General features: G+C 44.9%; 1 long non-coding RNA gene across 2 annotated transcripts in view; it reads right to left on the bottom strand.

Annotated features, from left to right (window-relative positions):
* Nucleotides 1–20,830, bottom strand: part of LOC121830135 (uncharacterized) — a 249,959-nt gene that overhangs the window by 13,729 nt on the left and 215,400 nt on the right. For both annotated transcript variants that reach the window (XR_013052056.1, XR_006073093.2), the window contains exons 3-5: nucleotides 16,660–16,848; nucleotides 14,322–14,495; nucleotides 13,525–13,772 (exon numbers count right to left, since the gene is read on the bottom strand). This is a non-coding gene — a long non-coding RNA (uncharacterized LOC121830135). The remainder of the gene's footprint in view (nucleotides 1–13,524; nucleotides 13,773–14,321; nucleotides 14,496–16,659; nucleotides 16,849–20,830) is intronic.

The following is a 20,830-nucleotide window of genomic DNA, read 5'->3' as shown; positions in this document are numbered from 1 at the left end:
CCCCTAAGAGCCTAGCAGGTAGGTCATCAAGGGGGTAGGTGGCCCCCAGAGGGGCTTTATCTAAGGAGGTTTGGCCCTGAAATTCAGGCATGAGTAAGAACGTCCTATTTCTCCCAAAGTTTATACACCCAGGGGAGCTGCTGGCACAACCAGGGCCACTTGGGACTGTGGCATTCACTGAGGACCAGCACCACTGGCTGGGTAGCCAGTGACACCAGAATATTTCATATGGGCTTCCGTGCCTTAACAGTTCCGAATGGTACTTTATGCCATTGTGCTGTGTTCCTCTCCCTTCTCTATGTCAGCATCCATCCACTTATAAAACAGTGATGGTTTCATTCAAAATTGATTCTGCTTTGTGCAGTTAGGATTATTTTTTTCACCAAGACTTCATCAGATACCCCCTCCACCAATTCTCCCACTTTTACTGAAGGTAACCTGCTCCCGTTTTTCTGCCTGTTTTAAACACTGACTCTTAGAAAATGCATTTTCTTAGTGTCACCCCAGCAAGATGCTGGCCATGAACATTCCTTGTGATTTGTATAGTTCAGTGAGTTAGACAAATGTTCAAGCCATACATCTGGAATAAACACCCCCGTCCGTCATAAAAGTTCATGACCAGTGATAGGAGATGCTTAGTTTAGTACCCAAAGCAAAAACACAGTGGCACTTTATAATCAGAGCAATCTGGTGTCGTATGGTATGCAAGAATACACACACACACACACACACACACACACACACACACACACACAAACAAACACTCACTGTTAGTGCTAATAGTGCAGAAGATTCCTCTCAAGGACCAGCCCCTCAGATCATAGTCTTTTATTGGGCTTTATCTTGTCTTTCTCAGAAGGAACACTGAGGGAGACCTGCTCCCTCTTTTCCCCCCAGGGTACTCTTGAGGAGGGAGAAACAAGAAATATGTAGATAGAAATATAGAGGAGAGAGACAGAAACACAGGACAGCCTCGGGAGGACTTGGGTCAAAACCCATCAGCCCCTTCTGTCTCTACTAAAGGGCCTTTAAAGGAATGCCAAGGGGTGGAGCAAAAGACTTCCCCCCAGCACAGCCAAGTGCAGGCCATCTCAGACACCTGGTGACCATGCACATGGTCAAGCCATCCCCTAATGCAGCCCTGCTGTGTAAAGCAAGCTCAGATCTCACTAGGAAGCTTTTGTGGGCTTCCACAGAACACCTAAACTGTCCATTAAATACATACTTGTATTCCTGTGTGTGTGTGTGTGTGTGTGTGTGTGTGTGTGTGTGTGTGTGTGTGTGTGCGTGTGTGGTTCAGAGGACGACTTTCAGCAGTTGTTTCTGTTTCTCTCTACCCTGTTGGTCTTGGGGATTGAGCTCAGGTCCTCAGGCTTGGTAGCAAGTGCCTTTACCTGCTGAGTCATCTTGCCTGCCCTAATGCTTTTATTTTTAACGCTATAAAACGATTCCACACTGAGTGGAAAGCAATAAAATGTTGACATCTCACTGTCTAGAACTCTCATCATTACCTGATCTTCTGTGCACCTGGAAATTCTAAAGAGAACAAGGAGTCAGCTGGGAACTGATGCCAGAAGAGACAGGAAGGAGGGTGCTGGTGAGGGGTGGCTGGAAGAGACAGGGTTGGAAAAGGCTGAGCTGGAAGAGGTGGGGACTGGAAGAGCGGAGGCTGGAAGAGGCGGGGACTGGAAGAGAAGGGGCTGGCACCCAGCCTATGTGTGCCTGAGCCCAGGCCTGCTCAGGGACCCTCTGCCCTCTGTGGAGTGTGTGTGCTTCTCTTGTTCTTCCTGGACCTCCTTCAAGGGATGCTCTCAGTGTCTCTGGAGGAGAGCCAGCCATCTGTTCATCCCAGTGGAAGCCATGCCACCATCAGCTCCCCAGAAGCTGATCAGCAGAGCTGGCCATGAATGGTAGCCTTTCTATCCCTTTCGAAGTCAAGTTCAGAGACCAGGAACTTCATCTGCAGGTGATGGTGATATGTGGACTTGACCACAGTCGGGTCTACTTGGTGGAGGATTGACACCCTGAGTGTTTCCTAAGAATTCTTGACTGAATACTTCTGGGGGTCCCCTCTGAGAACTCCCAAAACATTACTTCTTCTTTGGAAATTCAGGTCAGCCTTGCAGGACCCAAATTCAGTGAGAGCTTCAGTGGTTTCCACAGTGTACCTGGGCTGCTCAGTGCCAGCCAGATGGGGCTTTATCTGGCTCTTTGCAGGCGCACAGATTTACTCTAAAAGTCCTGACATTTGTCAAAGTGTCCCAGGGGCCCCTCCACCTGCTTCTGCCATCCCCCAGCTTTCATAGGCTTACTCACATCCATCCAATGGCTGAGGGAGCCCCTCAGGTAACAAACGCTTCCTAGGGTATGTCTTCTGTTCTTGCCCCAAAGAAGATCCAGGTTGTCCATTAATCCTGCGTTAGAAGAGATGCCATCTATCAAATCATGTTTTTAAATGTACAGAATCCTAACTGTGCCATAGAGCCTTCGGAGCAAAACCCGAAGAGTGTTGGGAAGTGTCACCAAAAGACAGTGTTGCTTCTTCTCGTCCTCGGCTTTCATAAATTGCTAAAATTAGCCCTGGCTCCTCCCAGCGTTCTTTGCAGTTCCATATGGTTCATGTGCTTGCAATCGAGCAATTCATCAATCTGTTTACATACTGATGTTATGTTTAGGTTGATATTTGACTCTCAGAGCCATCGCCTTGCAAGAGATTTATAAATGACTACTTTGCAGTAATAGAATAGATGTCGAACTAAATGGAAAATAGTAATCATTCAGCTGCAAATCAGGGCCCCTTTCTTTGTATTTACACACACAACATCCCATATTTATATACAAGCACAAGATCTGGCTGTGTCAGACTCCCTGACATTTTCAACTACGTCAAATACTACGTGTTGATTTGTGAAGTGGCAACTGAAGTTCCAGATATAAACAGCCTCCCATAAAAATGCATATAAGCCAAAGACATGGCTATCGATATACACCGAAAACTGTGCAGTGACTCTCTTTCTGAACCTGTTTTCATCTCTTGGTATATGTCACAGTGGTATTTAAAATTTGCCAAGAGACATCAACAACGATTGAAATAAATAGCCTTCTTTTTTTCCTATTATAGTACCATAGAATCTTAAAGTTGGATGTGACTTTAAAGGTTATTTGCTCTAGCTTCTAAGCACATACAAGAATCCCCTCCTTTGCAAACTTAGGTGGTTATACGCCTGCTTGAATACCGCTTGTGATGGGAAACTCACTTCTCTACACAGCTGAATGTTGATTAAATCTTTCTTATATCAAGCCAGAATACGTTCCCAGTAATTTCCATATCTGATAGAAATGAAACCTGTCTTCCTTGTCAAACCAGCTCCTCCTTTATATTTTCCATTTAGCAGTATGCCAAGTTCAGATGCTGCACCATCACTCAGCTGGCCTTGGCCTGATTGTGGCAGGAAAGAAGGGCAGAGGGAGGTGTGGTGAAGAGAGGAGACAGTGCGAGGAGGGGAAGGGAGAGGAAAGAATGAGGGAAATAGGTATATTCTCCATGATGTAGCCATTACAATTGATAAACAGTTGGCCCTGCCCTGAAGTTTGAACACTGGTATTCCAGTTAACCATTCTTCAGTCATCATAAGATAACTTGCTGCAGACACCGTCATCTCCTGGATATTAGTTCTGAATGACGTATGCCCTACGTGTCCATCCATGGTATGTAGCCATGATTGGAATGTTCCTGAAGTCAAGTCTTTGTTCTCTTTGGTGACATTGCCAAATCTACACCCACCCACCCACCCAGGCAGGCTTGTTGGTTTGTTTTTCATGAATTGCTTAGATGTCATGATTTCCCACTCTGGATATCTATCTTCTCCTCTAGAACTTCGCTGCCTGCCCTCCCTGATGCCCACATGGGCCTTCCTCTTTGGACTTCAAGTGACTGGATTGTCATCTCAGCTCCAGCTCTGGCCTAGGTCACCAGAGCATACAGATGGTGGTGGGATATAAAAGATAAGTCATATCCACTAAAGCTGAGGCAAACATTTCATCCATTTTCATGCTGAGAAATGAGTAGAGAAAGTCAGTTTAGAGAGAGAAGGGAATTGTGAATGAACAACCAGAAAGAGGAGAAATGGAGACTCTGTGGGGAAAAAGAAAGAGAACAATGGAGGCTGCCTAGTGCCTAGTCTGGCTTTTCTGCTTGGGTTTTGTTCCAGTTAGACAGCCACTAGCCATGGACCCTCACTCAGGACTCTCACACTGCACTGTGCACGTGATATACTTGAACACACACACACACACACACACACACACATGCATGGATGCCACAAGTCAGCATTATGTGTGTTCTTTAATTGTTCTCCACCTTGTTTTTTGAGACAGGGTCTCTCACCAAACCTAGAACTCACCGATTCAGCCAGGCCAGCTGCCCAGTAATACACAGGGATCTTCTTACCTCCCCCTCTACAGCCCTGGAAGACAGACAGACACTGCTGTGCCCAGGAGTTCATCCTCTCGTGTGAGCAAGCACTTTACAGCCTGAGCCGCCTCCCCGGCCTACCTGCTGAACTTTATGCTTCAGAAAACAAGAAGGATCCCTAGTTCTACTGATTTGAATTGTTATTTTGTTTTATTCACATCAATTTTAGTTGTTTATTTCTTCATCATTTTGGAGCCTCAAAATTTCAGATTGATATCTCATAATGTCTCTCTCCCTACTTGCAAGCAATATACCTCAAACTCTTTAGGCTAGTGCCTGTGTGAAGAAGGAAAAGGAAGCAGGGCATAACCTGGACTTCATAAGCCCATTGTGAGCTCTCAATTTATCTTGGTATCTTCAAAAACTTACAGGTTGTCTATCTAATTATCTAGACAAGTTCCTGTTCTTTCAACATGCATTTTTATTTATCTTGGTCAAATCTCTTTTCATCTAAAAATCACTTTTTTGTTTGGGTTTGAAGAAAATGGCATTCACATAGGAATAAGGATAGTTGCCCTCTTACATGTGGCTTAACCCACGTATGTGATTACACCCCTTTGTTTTCCAAAGTCTTTACTCTATATCTTATTTTCATTTTCACATTGCAGAAAACCAGGAATAGCTCTACCAAGCCAAACTCTATTGTTTAAAAATGCCCTTGAAAATAAGGATTCTTCGACTTTTAAAAATTCATTAATTCTGACTACATAGACACACAAACACACACACACACACAACACAGCTATAACTGTAGCAAATAGTTACTTTGTATTTTCTGTGTTAGGCTGTAAGTTAAATATCTACAACATCTCATGTAAGCCCCATTATGTTATGAATTTCTGATTAGTAATTACAATTATTAATTTAATTGTTATTTCATTTTATTTATAATTTATAAGAGCATTATAATTTATAAATCATTTTTTATAATTGTTAAAAATTTGTAATTGTTAGAATTTTATATTTTCAGTTATTCACATTTTCAGATAAAGACCCACTATTTATATTTTATGGCTTGAAAATGGTACATAGCTAAAAGATATTAGAGTAGCGACAAATCCAGTCATGACTTGCCCCCTAAATAAATAAGGCCAATCCAACATTGCCTCTCTTAACCACCATGTTCATGAAACATTATTATTGTTCATCTTCATTCATCTATTACTAGGCATGCGCATAATAGACATACCATAGATAAATGAAAGTATTTAGTGGTGAGATGTTATAGAACTCTACGCCCTGGGGTGGGTGATAAGGTAGAATGGTGGGAAAGGCTGAATGAGATTTTAAAGTGTGTTCATTTTCATTTCTAAGACAAAATACCTAAGAAAGCCAGCACTCGAGCTGCAGAAGTTTCAGTTCAAGGTCTCTTGACAGCATGGCTGTGAGTGAGGCGCAACAGCCTGCAAGAGAGCTTTCAGGAGACGAAAGCTGTTCACCTCAGACAGCCAGGAAAGAGAGGGAAACAAAGGTAAGACATACTCTTCAAAATCACACTCCGCTCCACAACCCACTTTCTTCAGTCAGGCCTATATAATCCATTGATGTGCTTAGCATCCTCACAATCCAATCACCTCTCATAGTCCCACCAGCTGGAAACCCAGTTTTTAACACATGAACCTTTGGGAGGGATGCTTCCTATTCAAATCATAATACAGGACTATGCTGACCTTCACTGAGAGAGTGCCTGCTTTTTTATGAGTACAGAGAGAAGGAAGGTTGAATTGATGATAAACCTGAAATTTGTAATAAGGATTATGAATTATCCTGGTGTTACAAACCTGTGATCCAGCAGCCTAAAGCAAGGATATCAAAAGTTCAAGGCCAAGCTGGGCTACACAGTAAGTTTAAAGCTAGCCTGTCATTTATCAAGAGCCTGTCTCAAAATAAAAAATCAAAAAGACCTGGGGTTCTAGATTAACGACAGAGCATTTGCCTGGTACACGTAAGACCCTGAGTTCAAGCCTCGGTGTTTCAAAAGAGAAGGAGGAAGAGGAGGAAAGAACAACTTACTGTGTTAACTAAGAAACATGGGTAGCTCCCCATCACCAAAGTTAGTGAGAAAAGTTTATTGAAACTTAATGAAGATGAAGTTTGTTAGTAAATACTACTCATAGGCTCTCTACTCATCTTAGCTATTAAAGAACATGTGCTGGCTAGTTTTATGTCAACTTGACACAAGCTAGAGTCATCTGAAAGGAGGGAACCCCAATTGAGAAAACACCTCCAGAAGATCAGGCTGTAGGGCATTTTCTTAATTAATGATTGATGGGGGAGGGCAGGGCCCAGCCCACTGTAGGTGATGCATGCCTGGTCTGGTGGTCCTGGGTTATATAAGAAAGCAAGCCAAGCAAGTCATGAGGAACAAGCCAGTAAGCAGTATCCCTCCATGCATCCTCTCCTGCCTCGGGGTGCCAGCCCTGCTTGAGTTCCTGTCCTGACTCCCTTCAGTGATAGGCTACAATATGGAAGTGTAAGCCAAATAAACCCTTCCCTCCCCAACTTGCTTTTGGTCTTGGCATTTCATCACAACAACAGCACCCCAAACTAGGACAGAGCATTTACCCAGGATTTGAAGAGGAATTCTTCTAGCACACACAAGTGACCTGTACTGGGAATTGCCACAGCTGATGAAAATACTACTGTAGCCACCTGGATAACCTCAGGCACACTAAATTGATGGTTGCCGTCCTGTACTTATGTTCTTCCCCAGGGCTTCGGAGAAAGAGAGTAATTTTAATTTCTACTCCACAAATGCCCTCAGTGGCAATAATAACAGCCTCTTGCTGCAACTAGCCCATGTTTAACTGACAGGCCTGGGCCTGACTGATGACTAAGGAAACACTCTCTTTCTTCTTCCCAGGGGTCCCCAAAGTTTTTCAGGATCCAAGTACTCATCAGGAGCTAAACTTTCACATACTTCCTAGACAAAATGTCTTAAAACCAAAGTATACGCACAGGCAGAATTCTCTACGCAAATGTTTCTAGCTTTGTTAATATCCACCCCAAATGAGCAAGGGCTCAGTTTCCTTCCACTGGTGGATGAAAGACAGTCAGACTGTTGCACAGTCGTGCAATGGAACGGAGCCATACCCAGGGAACTAACGATTGCACCCAGGTTGATTTCATGTGTGCTACGCTAAATGAGAAGAGCGTGACACAAAACTCTGCACACTGTGTGACTTCACAGAGAGGGGAACAGGAAAGGTAGAAATCCAGTCAGGAGTCACCAATGGCCAGAACAAGGCTGCCACAAATTTTGACCTAAAATAGCACAGGGGATTTGGGAATGAAATGGAAGTATTCTGTTATTTGATCGTGCCAATGTTCACACAATAATAGATTGACTAAATTTTTAATATCTATGTACCAGGAAGAATACATTTTAGTATATATAAATCTTTTTTTTTAAGTGAAGGAAAAAGTTCGAATGGCTGAGATTATATAATCACTCTTAACCTCTATAAATATTCAGGTAGCTTTTTTGACGGGGAATGATTAAATTGGTTACCGAACAGGGGGTCAGGGTTGGATCATATCACCGTGCAAGGCAAGCTGATGGATGTTCTGAAGCCACAGACGGCACTTGTCGGAATAGAGGTCCGAACTAGATCTCTAGAAGTCGGGAACAGTGTACGTTCTACGTGCACAATAGTGACACAACAGCTAGTCGCTCAGGGTTCCACGTGATTGGCCTTTTAAAGAATGTCCTACCCGGGATGGCATCCCTATGCTGGGGGTGTGGCTTGGCCAGGGTGCAGCTTGGCCAGCACTGGGGGGTAAGGCTTCTGATGTTGCCCTTGCTGGTTTGGTGATGGCGTCTAGATGATGGTGAAGCCCACCACCCTTCCTTCGAGTCCCTCACCAGAACAAAATAACTACTAGAGAGAGAGAATGCTTTTATCTCCCGATAAAGACAAATACTGGGGTAAATGATAAATCTCTGAAAAAGAAACAGAAAGAAAATATCAGGTTTTTCAATTTTATTTTATTTTATTTTATTTTAAACTAGAATGGTCAGGCTCGGTGACATAAAACCAAACATCTGATTCACAATGGGATGCTCCAGAGAGGAACTGGGGTGCTTGGACCACACAGTGAAACTATGCAGGTATTTGGAATTTTTAGATAAGTTGTCCGATATTTCCCATGTGTATTTGGGCTCTCACAAATATTTGACGGCACACACGTCAGTGAGGCAGTGAAGGTATGCAAAAGTTGGACATTTGCATAAGCACTTCAGGGTCGCATGAAGTTCTGTTGGCGGCTATGAAACCACTAGATTTTCCCATATAAGAGAATGAGCAATAAATCAAATGTCACACACATCCTCCTGGTCCGACAGACCCCACCGCTGTATTGCACAAGAAGCACAGGTCGTGTGGTGTTTGGGGTTGGCATGGGAACAGTCTTGGAAATTTTCAGAGTAGCCGGGGCAGAAGGTTGGGACATTTACAGCGGAGACAACGTTTGCCGTGCCTGCTGATAACTCACACGTCCTGGCTAGACCCTCTCCTCTCCTCTCTCTCTGGCACACTGCCTAGGAGTCTTGTGTGGTTCTGAGATAGTCACACAAAACATATGGCATCTTCGCAACACGCCCCCGTTTGAACGCTTTCCAGTGTTCCATAGTGCCTGCAGGGAAAACTGAGGCCTGGGAACACGGAAGGCAGGGTTAGTGAAGGCAGAGGAAAACGGGACTAGACACGGGTCTATTCACACTGCAGCCCGTGCTCGGTCCCCCTGTGGGAGCAGTCCAACACGTGTTAGAGGCACAGAGCAAAGGACAGAAGTGGCTCGCATCTGTCCACATCTGCCCTCTTATCTGATGCCTGCATCTCCCCCGTCCTCACCCTGGCTTTTGGCACAAACCTCCTCTTTGTCCGTCCCCGCTGGCAGGAGGCTCACATGTCGGGAAGGAGGACCGAAGGAATGAAATGAGGAGATGTGGAAGGCCCATCTTCCTTCCCTTCTGGGAAGCCGGTCAAGGAGTCAGAGAGGTGGGGTGGGAGGAGGCCCCAGGGGAGTGCAAGAGAAAGGAAAGAGGCAGGGGAGCTTCTGGAGCCCCAGAAGATGCCAGCCACGCCCCCAATTATGCATCTCAGTGCTCTGTGTCTGAGCTGATCTTCACCCATTTTCACTAAAGTCTGTGTCCGCTGAGCAAACCCAAGAGTGGCTGCTGGCACCGGCCCTTGGGGTATTTTCTAAGTCCTCTGATACCTCCAATGAGTGCCTGGCTTTTGAAAGTACACTTTAGATTATACTGCTTTTTTGACTAGGTTTTTTTTGTAGTTGTTTTTCTGTTTGGTTGGATTGGTTTTGTGTGTGTGTGTGGTGTGTGTGCTTGTTTTATTGTTTTTTTTCTTTTTGAGACAGATGCTTGCTATTTAGTCCAAACTGGAGAACTTCTTATTCACCCAAGCGGGCCTTGAGTTAACAACTCTCCTTTCTCAGCATCCTGGGTGCAAGGATTACGGTCATATAGCACCCTGGATGGCCGTGACTAGAGTTCCTAAAGTGTGACTTTTTCTGTAATTCATTTGGGCTACACTTGATGGGGACAGTGTGACGAAGCCAAGGTTTTCGGAGAACATTCTCCATTGATGCCACCGTTGTCCTTTGCATTTGGATGAGCTGAGTGCAGAGGTACCAGAGCTAAGCTGAGTTGAGCAGGGCCCTCTGCATAAGCCCCAGCGAACCGCCCAGCATTACCACTCCTGGGAAGACTTGCAGGGTGGAAACAAAGGCGTCTCTGGGCCAGAATTCCTTCTGCATCAGAGAAGGTGATGGTCCGACTCACACGAAGATAGAAACCAGCAAGCCCACAGTGAGAGATGTGCTTCCTGGTGCTTTGATTTCACATAGTGCTGGGTTCCACGGGGCCAACAGGAGGGAAGCCCATGGACTTGGCAAGGAGACACAGCAGTCCAATTGTCCTCATGACCTAATCCTGTTTCCCAAGAAGCAGCAGTTTAGCAATTTAACCTGTGGGCACGTCTGTGCCTCGACTGCATGTTATAAGGGCAAAGCAGTAAGAATCTCTTGACTTTTGTGTATTAAAAGCACAATAGATTCTACAGATTTTATGGGTCAGGGCTGGGTGTAGAATCTCCAAAAGTGCTTTTGCTGTAGTCAGTGTTTGTTCAATCAAGGCGAATTTACGGAGTACCTACCAGGGGCCAGGCTCTGCATGAGGCAGCAGGGCACAGCTACAGTTGCATCCTAGATCCTGGCCTTAACATCTTTGCCACTTTGGAGGAAAGCACAGCTCCAGCAGCTGGGAAGTGCTCTGGCCAGGGAAGACAGTCCCAGAAATGTCTTTCAAGATGAGCTTGGTGTGGCATCTCACTCTATCCTCATGACATTACTCAAAGGAATCTATTGCCCGAAGTCTCTTTAGGGCATTTTACTCCTGGAGAACTAAGGAGTGTGAGCTTGTCCATCTAGGAGGCTACCAGTTGAACAGTTCCATGAAAGTACATAACTTACCTATATACATACTTGCTATTTGGGGTCTTATCAGGTGGATAGCACTTATCCTTTTGTTCTGTTTTCCCAGGTCACAGAAAATTTCAGACCTAAATTCCAAAGGTGACTAAAGAATGAATGCCCCTTATTTCTGCGATTTTAAGCACTCTGGGGAAAGATTTAGAGGCCTAAGTGAACAACAATTAACCGTATCTTTCCATCTGATTGGACGATCAGACGGTGTTTGCATTCCAGGAAGGTTATCATGCACATTTTCCAGGGCCCCTGATTAGATAGTCAAGCCAGCCACAGGAAGCCAAAGCAAGTGTGCATTTGTCTGGAATGTGGTGTAAGCTACGGAGAGCAGAGGAAGACAAATAGATACAGGGAAGCAACAAGCAACAGAAAGTTTTAGGATATGGCCAGTCACTACACTTTCTTCATTAGACCAACTAGTTGATCCCACATTACCATGCTGCTGGCGATTCAGGTCAAAGGCTACACAGCTTCATTAGATTTCTGTAAAAGGGTAGAGATGTTTATCACTTCTAACTTACTTTACAAATTGGGTTAGGTGTAAGAAATGCTGTCCATTAGAAGAAGAGGGGGGAGGAGGAAGAGGAGGAAGAGGAAGAAGAGGAAAAGGAAGAGAAGGAGGAAAAAAGAGAGAGAGGGAGGGAGGGAGGGAAGGAAGGAAGGAAGGAAGGAAGGAAGGAAGGAAGGAAGGAAGGAAGGAAGGAAGGAAGGAAGGAAGGAAGGAAGGAAGGAAGGAAGTCTGTTTCCACCGTTATTTCAAAGACTTGCCCATGATGTCATAAGATCCCGGATGATGAATACAGACAGCCTAAATGGCTTCCCTCCCTCTGCTTTGCTTTTGATTTTCTCTTTCTTTCCTTTTCTTTGTCAGGGGCACAGAAAAAAACACATGAGAATAGTCACCTCTATTTTTATTTGTAAATCTGAATTAATAATATGCCTCTTACAGTGCAGAAGGAACAGCAGATAGACAAATGTCCCTGTTGGATGAGAACCCTGCCAGTTTTGTAGAAATGAGGGTCCTGGGACACCCCTGGCATGGTCGCCCTAGAGAAGAACCAATTCTCAAACAATTTCCAAAGAGATTCTCTGGCAGAGCATACTTCCTGCCCAGCCATTGGCTCAGGATGAGTCATTTCCTTTAGTTACATAGGAGTTTTGGCCCGGATTGGGAGGAGAAAGGGACCATCAATTTTTCTACTTATGTTCTCAGGGCCAGAGGCTCTTCCCTGGCCAACTCGGGCAGACCCAGCTGGTCAAGTTCTCAGTGTATGTTACCTCACCCTCCTGCCAGTGCCGAGCTAGGCACAAAAAGTTGAGGCTTTTAGATCATTTTCCATCCCTGCCCTGCAATAGGATTAGCAGAACTGGGAGTTTGTTTGACCGGCATATCATTTGACCAAAAATGAAGCCAACTACATCAGGACCCTTGGGGTTAGAGTCTAGGAGTGTGTTTAATACATCTACCCAATGATCTGACTGTGTGCTCATATTTGAAACAGCCATCCTAGGAACTAAGTCAGAAAAATCAGATTTAATTGGTGTCCCTGATGAACCAATAACTGATAAAGAGGGCAAGGTTAGAATTCAGTGTATGCAGCCAAACATTAGACGGAGCTCAGGGAACCCTGCAGAAGAGGAGAAAGGATTGCAGGAGCTAGAGGGATCAAGGACACCACAAGACAACCCACAGAATCAACTAACCTGGGCTCACAGGGGCTCACAGAGACTGAGCTGACAACCAGGGAGCCTGCATGGGGCCGACCTATGCCCTCTGCATATATGTGACACTGCGTAGCTCGTTCTTCTTGTGGGGCCCCTAACAGTGGGAGCAGGGGCTGTCTCTGACTCTTCTTTTGGGACCCATAGACCCCGAAGAATGTGGTCCAGTGCCACCTCTCCCTGCCTCTCCTCCTATCCATATGCACCCCCCCCCCCCCGCACACCTTTCATTTCCCCCCAGGAAAGCAGAAGTCAGATTCTAAAAAGAGCAGGCCAAGCCCATGAGGTAAGTGACCCCCTCGCCTGCCCTCCAGGAGGCCCCTTGATCTCTCTGCCCTCCTGGATAAACCTGGTTCAAGGTTGCCCAGCAGCCTGGCTTCCCAGCCATTAGAAGCAGTGATGGATTCATTTCGAATCAGGGGCTACCGAGCTGGGAGCTCAGGTGCTGCAGAAATGGCAGGTGGTTGGAGCTGGCTTGACAGCAATTACATGGACAAATCTTTGATTAGGCTCCCAGGCATGGAGTCATTAGCAGCCCTGAAGGGACCAGCTTGCTTTCCACCGCCTCATTAGCTGTTCCATTGGCGTTACTTTAAAAAGCACTGAGGTGGGGGGTGGAGAGCCCTCTCCTGTACAAGATGAGGAAAGATGAGTGGTAAAGCAGGGGTGAGGGGGAGGAGGGGGAGGAGAGGGAGGAGGGGGAGGGGGCGGGAAGCCAGTGCAAGCATTTCTAGCTGAACAAACCAACCGCTGGAGGCTTTTTTTTTCTGCAATGTGGTCCCCGATGTGACAGATGTCTTCTGGACTGTACCATAGGCCCATACCTGCCTCAGTTGACTCAGAAAGACCAGACAAAGCTTCAACGTAGGGAAGCAATCCACTGGGGTTCAGAGTCCCAGACTACAGAGAAGCTACTGCACATCTTTGCACTTTCCTTGGCAACAGGGTCTGGGGTCCAAATTCCACTTTGGGCTTCATGACATCTGTCTTGGCGTTCACACCTCAGCTCCTTCCACCATCCAAACTCATAGCTGCTTTGAAGGTTTGCTGGATAGTACTGGAGCATAAGAGACTGGCTAAAAACAATTGAGCACATTAAATAATCTTCCCAACAGGGGGGCTTTAAAACAAAGGGACTGTGTTTCCCAAACATCATGTACAATTCTGGGTGGCTACTGATTTGATATGAAAATAATACATTGCAAATTTATTTATATTGCTCTCCATCTGCCAGTCCCTGAATTAATATTTGCAAAGCTCTGAATGTGTTTATCGATTACCTGTTAAAAACCTCATGTTAATTTGCGTGGGAAAGCTATAATGAAGGACAATCTCCATTTTTTTTTTAATTTAGACTCTATTATAAAGAAGCATCAAACGTCCCTTTCCTGGTTTACTTATTTATTTGACAAACAGCTATCATGGTTCTACTTTTTTTAAGCATTTCATCAATAAAAGTACAAAGGATGAGAAAACATAGAAATGATGCTGGCACACGATCTGACAAGTATTTTATATGTCTTAACTCATTTAATCCCCACAGGGACTGTTTAAGACAGATGCCATTGTTATTTCCATTTTAGAAGCAAGAAAGCAGAAGCACACAGAAAGGTTAAGTAACTTGCCTAAGGTCACACAGCAGAGCTGAAATTCGGACTGCTGACCCCAAACACCAGAGCCAACCGTTCCGACACAGTGCAAGCAGCACTTGCATCCAAAACATAACTGGCAAGATGGGTTAGCAGTAAAGGTGCTCGCTGCTCAACTCCGACGACCTGCCTTTGGCCTCCAGAATCTACACAAAGGTGGAAAGAGAGAAACACATCACAAAGCTGTCTTCTAACCTCCACAGACCCACTGTGGAAACACACACACACACACACACATACACACACACACACACACACACACACACACACACACACACGCCATGAGGAGAGAATTTTTATGAGAATTATTATGTGCCTATGGAAAAGAATTCACTCTGGAAATGACGCTTGATCCAGGCTTTGAATTATAAATGAAAAAGTCATAACTTTTCATGTGACAAGAGACTTCACTAAGACACTCTATGGTAGAGGTTTTTAAAAACAAAGACACCAAATATATGAGAATCTTGGAAAGGAAAAGGTCATGCTGGAATTTGAAAGTCGGGAAGAAGGATTCTATTAGGTAGATGGGAACTAAGTGAGTCTTTAGGAGCTGACTGAGGCTTAGGATGGAGATACAGGGCAAGAGGGAAGCCAGGAGAAGGGAAGGAAGGGCAGGACAACACAGACGACAACGACGATGAGCTCCAGGGAGACCAGTGCGGGCCGCCGTTGGAAGACCAAGATGAGCCTAAACATGAAGACCGTCAAGCAAGGGATTATAGCTAATTCTAGAAAACTGCTGAAGGTTTTAGGAGTAGGAGATTGAAGTTAACAAGACTTATGAAAACCATGGAAGGCACCAGAGAAATGCAATCAAATCAATACAATGAAAAGGGAGGGATTGTTTGTAGAAAGAATAACAACCCACCACATGGGGTTTTTATGTAGATGATCAAATCTGCTAATGAGAGGAATTCCTTTGTCAGCTACACTGTGCACTGTGTCCTATGGAGGCAAGGCTGTCTTTAACAGCATTTCCCTGTGACATTTAAGTCAGTGATCTTCTGTCCAAAGTCAGGGTGATACCCAGCCTGTCTGTGTGGATATCAAATGGGACAAGCCACCAAGAGAGTTCTATAGTCTGCAGTTGCCAAATAGAAGGAACTCTCCTAAAACTTCAGTCAGAGAAGCCAGGGAGCATGCCCAGAGTTCCTTGAAGTCCTGAAGAAGTGTCAATCATTCATCTAGAGTGGTGGACTCCCTCTCTGCCTTCTGCACTGAGAAGCAGCCCTAGCCAGGGAGAGGAAATAAGTACTGCTCGTGTGTTGCCAACAACTTAGATGGACAGCTGGACTGATTAAGGTAGCACCTTGTTGACTATGTCCTGAAACTTTCCAACCAACCCACTAGCTTCTCTTAGGCCATGGACTGTTTCTTTAGAAAATCATCTCTATGCCTCTCACCTCACATGTATTAGGGGGCTGACTGGGTTCATTTCCTAGTGTATGTTCTAAAACTAGCTTATTAAATGATACCCCTCTTCTTTCTGGTCATTTCTACTGAGAGTTGGGTCTGGGGAAATGTTTACTCCTTTACTAAGAGTACATGATATCTTTGCTGCCCCTAGGTACAGAATACTCCTTTACTAAGAGTACATAATATCTTTGCTCGATTGCTATGGGAGGTCATCCAGTGATTGGTGGGGGCAGGGTTCCCAAAGTTTTAAAGCTAATACATAACCCCAGGACAAAGAGAAGACAATTAAAGTTAAACATATTGGTTTTCATAATTGTGAAGCACAGTTAAAATGAAAATGGGGTCTTATCCAGTTAAATAATAATGATTAGAAGACACATAATTGCTTCTGAGGTCATTTTTTTCTCTCGAGCCTTTTAAGGATAAACAAGAAGGCAAAAAGGATTATTGTTAGTATCATGAGCCTGTGTTCCTGGTTGTTTCCTGAAAGTAGTGTTTACCTAGCATCCCTAATTGTCCTACATTCTGACTTTCCCTGAGTCTAGGAGGCCAAGATGTAGTCCGGAAAGAATGTGCCAGCCATATTTCTCATTTTGTACTCAACCTCTTAAAAGAGAGAGGAATAGCATTGCCCAGTAACTAAAATGGGCTTTGCCACAGATCCATATATTGTTGAACCAAACCTTGGGTCTGATGTTTCACCCATCTCTTGTCCTTGTTCAGCATCTTTTTGGTGGGAACCCCAAATCTTCACAACTTTCCAGAAAGGCCTTAACAATCACCACGATTCACTTAGGGTACGCGGCCTGTGTTTTTGTGTCGTTAAAAGCTTGCTATTAGTACCTGCAAAATTTGAGGTTGCCCATGTACGAAACCTTGAAACACACTTACCTTCTTGGCAGAGTTCACAAAGTGGGGGTAAAGGGTTGGTTCTGTTTGCTTGGTTGCTCTGGTCCATCGAAATTTCTTTCTGCACAGGCTCTTGGCGCTGTGCTCATCTGTCTCCTTGTGAACTTTAACTCATCAGCTCCATTCTTTTCCTTTTGCCACCGCAGCATCCTCCTCTTCATGCGTTCATTTCTATCCAATCAAAAGCTCCTGTTAGCTTCGATGATATGACGTAGCAGGTAAAATGCTTGCCATACTGCCTGATGACCTGTGTTCAACCCCTGGAGCACGCTCAATGGTGAAAGAAAGAACTAACTCCATAAAGTAGTTCTCTGACCTCCGCATGCGCACTGCAGCAGGCATACCCACACATGTACACCACACACAACAATAACACTACAGTAAACATTCTTTGATTTTTGCCAGAGGAGAAATATTGAGTACCCCATGTATTAGTTACCCTTTCCATTGCTATAACAAAATACCTAACAAGAGCCACTTAAGGAAGGACTCAGTTTAGAGCTGCCGTCCATCATAGTAGGGGAGATGCGGCAGTGATACCCTGAGGTAGGAAGAGGTTGAAGTGAGAGGCTGGTCACACTGCATCTACAGAGAGAGATGGATGTTGATGGTCCCTTTGCCTCCCCTGTGCTTTTTCCCAGTCCAGAGCACAGACCGTGGGATGCCATCCACACTTAGGATGAATCTTTCTGTCCTTAGTCGAAACTTCCCTGGAGACACCCAGTACCTAGAGATGTGCCTCTTAGGTGACTGCAAATCCAGCCAAGTTAACAATACAATTCACTGTTATTCTCTAAAACTCTTTTCCGCTGCCTTCCTTCCCGGCTCTCCTTTTCTCAAAATATCTCAGATAAAGTCTGGATCCCCGACTCCTCTTCCTGTCTCACATTCTTTGCTCTGTCTGTCCCCCACCTCCTTGCTAAATCAGTTAGCCCCTTCTCTATCTTCGCCTAGTGGATGGACAGATGGTCTGCGAGATGGCTCGTCACTCGCATCTTCAGACTCTATTCTCGTTTCTATCACACCTCACACTGCCATCTTTTTCAACCCCTCTGGTATACATTGAGATGTTTCTTCTCTTGCTCCTTAAATGGTGGGATTCTGAATGTTTCTTCCTTGATCCCCCCTTTTTTTTCTCACCTTGCATTCTCTCCCAGGAAACACCTCCTATTCTCATGGTTCCATCTTAACATCATGCTGGCAGCATCTGAGTCTTTCCACCTGCCATCTCCCGGGAGGCTTCAAGGAGGCCATATACACCATGTCTTTTCATATCTAAACAACCCTGTCTTTGTCGTTCCTACACACGTCTCTTTTAAAGATCTCCCATATCAGTAGGTGGGTCACCTAGGTTAGGAACCCTGAGCACGGCCTTAGTTTTTTCTTTTCCTTCCCCAATGCCTTCCACGTTCACTACCCAGAGTTCTCCGAAAATGCACTTTTCTTCGATCTGTCACCTTCTGGGCTCCGTCAGGGCCTTCCACTTTTCACCCGGGAAGTAGTAATTTCACCTATCCAACCCTGCTGCCCAGTTTTGCTTTCCTTAAATCTACAGTGACCCCCCAAAGAACCATTTGGTTTGCAAAACCAGTCATATTGTCCTCATGCTTAAACCCTTTTTAAAATAATCTCCCTAATAAAAACTAGTGGTAATGCTTCTTTATTTTTTTATTCCTCTGAATATCCCTGTAAGTTGTCTTTTGTGTCATTATTTTGTATTTGAGAATTTGTGTTTGTATTTGAAATTCTTTGAGAATTTCACACAGCACATTCTTATTATATTTCTTTCCTGCCCCTCAAGGTAATACTTCACCTAATTGTCTAAATCCTTGGCCTCATAGTTTATTATGGTATCTTGCTATATGTTGGGTGCTGACTGTCTACAAAAGGTTCATGGTTTGACCCGTTGGCACCAGTAAGATGTGGTGGAGATCTTAAGAGCTGAGGCTTTGTTGCAGAGTTTCCCATCAATGTGGATATGCCCCTAGACTGCCTAGAAAGACTCCTGCCCCCCTCTTCTTCCATTCTTCGGCTCCCTGGTGAAGTAGTGAATGAATTTTCCCCAGCACATCCTCCTGTCATGATACACCACCTAACTACAAGGCCCAAACAACTGGATCCTCCAAAACTGTGAGCCAAAATAGACCTTTCCTCTTTGTGACATATATATCTGAGTAGCAGTTACAGCAACAAGTGGAGTACCACAGTCAGTTTCCACATTTCCAGAAACATTAAGACACTGGCAATCACCGTTGTCATCACCATCAATCACTTAACAGGGATTATTTAGTGGGTTTTCATCACATACCAGGCACTAGGATGATGATCTGTGCATAGGCCTGGCATCATTTAGTCCACACGGTGACCCCGCCTAGTAGGCACTTCCATGATTCTCATTCTGCTCAAGGAAACTGGGTCAGATTGAGGATAAGTCACTTGTGAAAACTTGCACAGTGACGGAGGCTCTAGATGCTAATCTACCTTTTCGGCTTTTCAGGCAACTGATCACCTCCCGTGACACCACTCGTGAACATTTGCCCTGCCCCTGGCCTTTCAGCCTCCATGTTCTGGCTTGTGCTGTCTTGCCCAGCTTCTCCACCTTTGCGGTTCTTAGCAGCACTTTCCATGCGGCTCAGACGGCATGCTGTATCTGCAGCCTGGTTCCCCTCTCCATCTGGAGAGTCATGAAAACAGAACTAATCCTCTAGTGTCAGGAAGCCCTTCTTCACAGCCTGGGCTTCCTTGTCAACTGTTTTCTCATTCAGGTCTTGGTATATTTGTCTCTTGCCTCTGTGGGAAGATTATGATCTCTTTGAACAGTTTACATTTTTCTCCTATGGTGCTCAGTTAACAGGGTATAGGTATCTTAATTCTCTTTAAGCCTGTGACTCTTCCCACCCCTCCTGTCTCACTGCCACGGAATGGTTCCATTCCACCAAATGCTCCCCGCCACGGTGAGTGCTGCTCCCCACCACGGTGGGTGGAGCCCTCTGAAACCATAGCGAAAATCACTCTTCCCTCCTTTAAGTCAGTCTCTCCAGCAGCTCCCCTATGTCAGACTCAAAGCAGGGATGTTAATTCTTCCTCGTCTGGTATGTTCAGACCATCACAATCTTTCCCCATGACATCTGAACTCTTCTCTAGACAAGCTTGTGGAGCTCACCACACAATCCAGTGCTCCATAGAGGAGTTTAAGCAAAATGACTTGACTCCTCTCCTCTGGAGTCTCCATTTCCAAAAACACCCAGGTCAGCTGCTGGCCCATAGGCTAAGGAGATCACAAGAGCTCACATTCTTATTATCTTAGCTCATTTGCTGTTGCTATCACACAATATCTTAGCTGGAACAACTTATGTCCGGATGTTTTATAGGATCACGGTTCTAGACCCCCGGAAGTTTAAGTTATGCACTGGCTTCTCCTTTGCATCTCATGGGGATCTTCTAGCCACCTTCAAACAGAGCAGAAAGAATGGGATGTTGTGAAAGAGCAAGCATGCTACATCAAGTCTCTCTTCCCCCTTGTCATCCAGCCACAAATGCCATCATATCATGGGGTTCCTCCCTTATAATCTGGCCTAATCTTAATTACCGCTTATAGGCCCCACCTCTAGACAGCATTAACATGTGAACTTAGGGACTGTCTTCTCCACACGTTCAAACCATAGCACTCATGGCCTTTTGGTAGCTTAAACAAGGGAGAACTAACAGACAACATGTGTATAGAGTGCCCACAACTCTTAGGAAATGCCCACGAAGATGTAAGCTATAAATAGTAGCTGCCTCTATGAAAACCCTGCAAGATTTGGGGCTGGACTCAAGTCAAACCAAATGGAACAGTTAACATACCCTTACAAGGTGTGATGAAACCAGCTTATTTGTGGTTAAGTTTTCCATTTGATAAGCTTGATGATTAGCCATACAATGTTGTGTACCCAGACAGGGGGAGGTGAGGGGAAGCTTGTGATTTGGTCACAGGAGATCTTCCTGTGGCCATATCCCTGTCAAGAAGTTGAGGGACAGGACTCAGATAGGAGAAGTAGCCTGGATGGGTGGTAACATGAGTGAAAGTCCTGGCCGACATGGGAACATAATAAAGAGAAGTGGCCATTTTCTGGCTAATGTTATCGGTTTACAGAACAGGATCACAAGTGCC

The sequence above is a fragment of the Peromyscus maniculatus genome, chromosome 6, assembly GCF_049852395.1.
Source record: "Peromyscus maniculatus bairdii isolate BWxNUB_F1_BW_parent chromosome 6, HU_Pman_BW_mat_3.1, whole genome shotgun sequence".
In the NCBI taxonomy this organism is placed as follows: Eukaryota; Metazoa; Chordata; class Mammalia; order Rodentia; family Cricetidae; genus Peromyscus; species Peromyscus maniculatus.
Note: the sequence above shows the minus strand (reverse complement) of the source record. Positions and strands in the feature narration are given on the sequence as shown.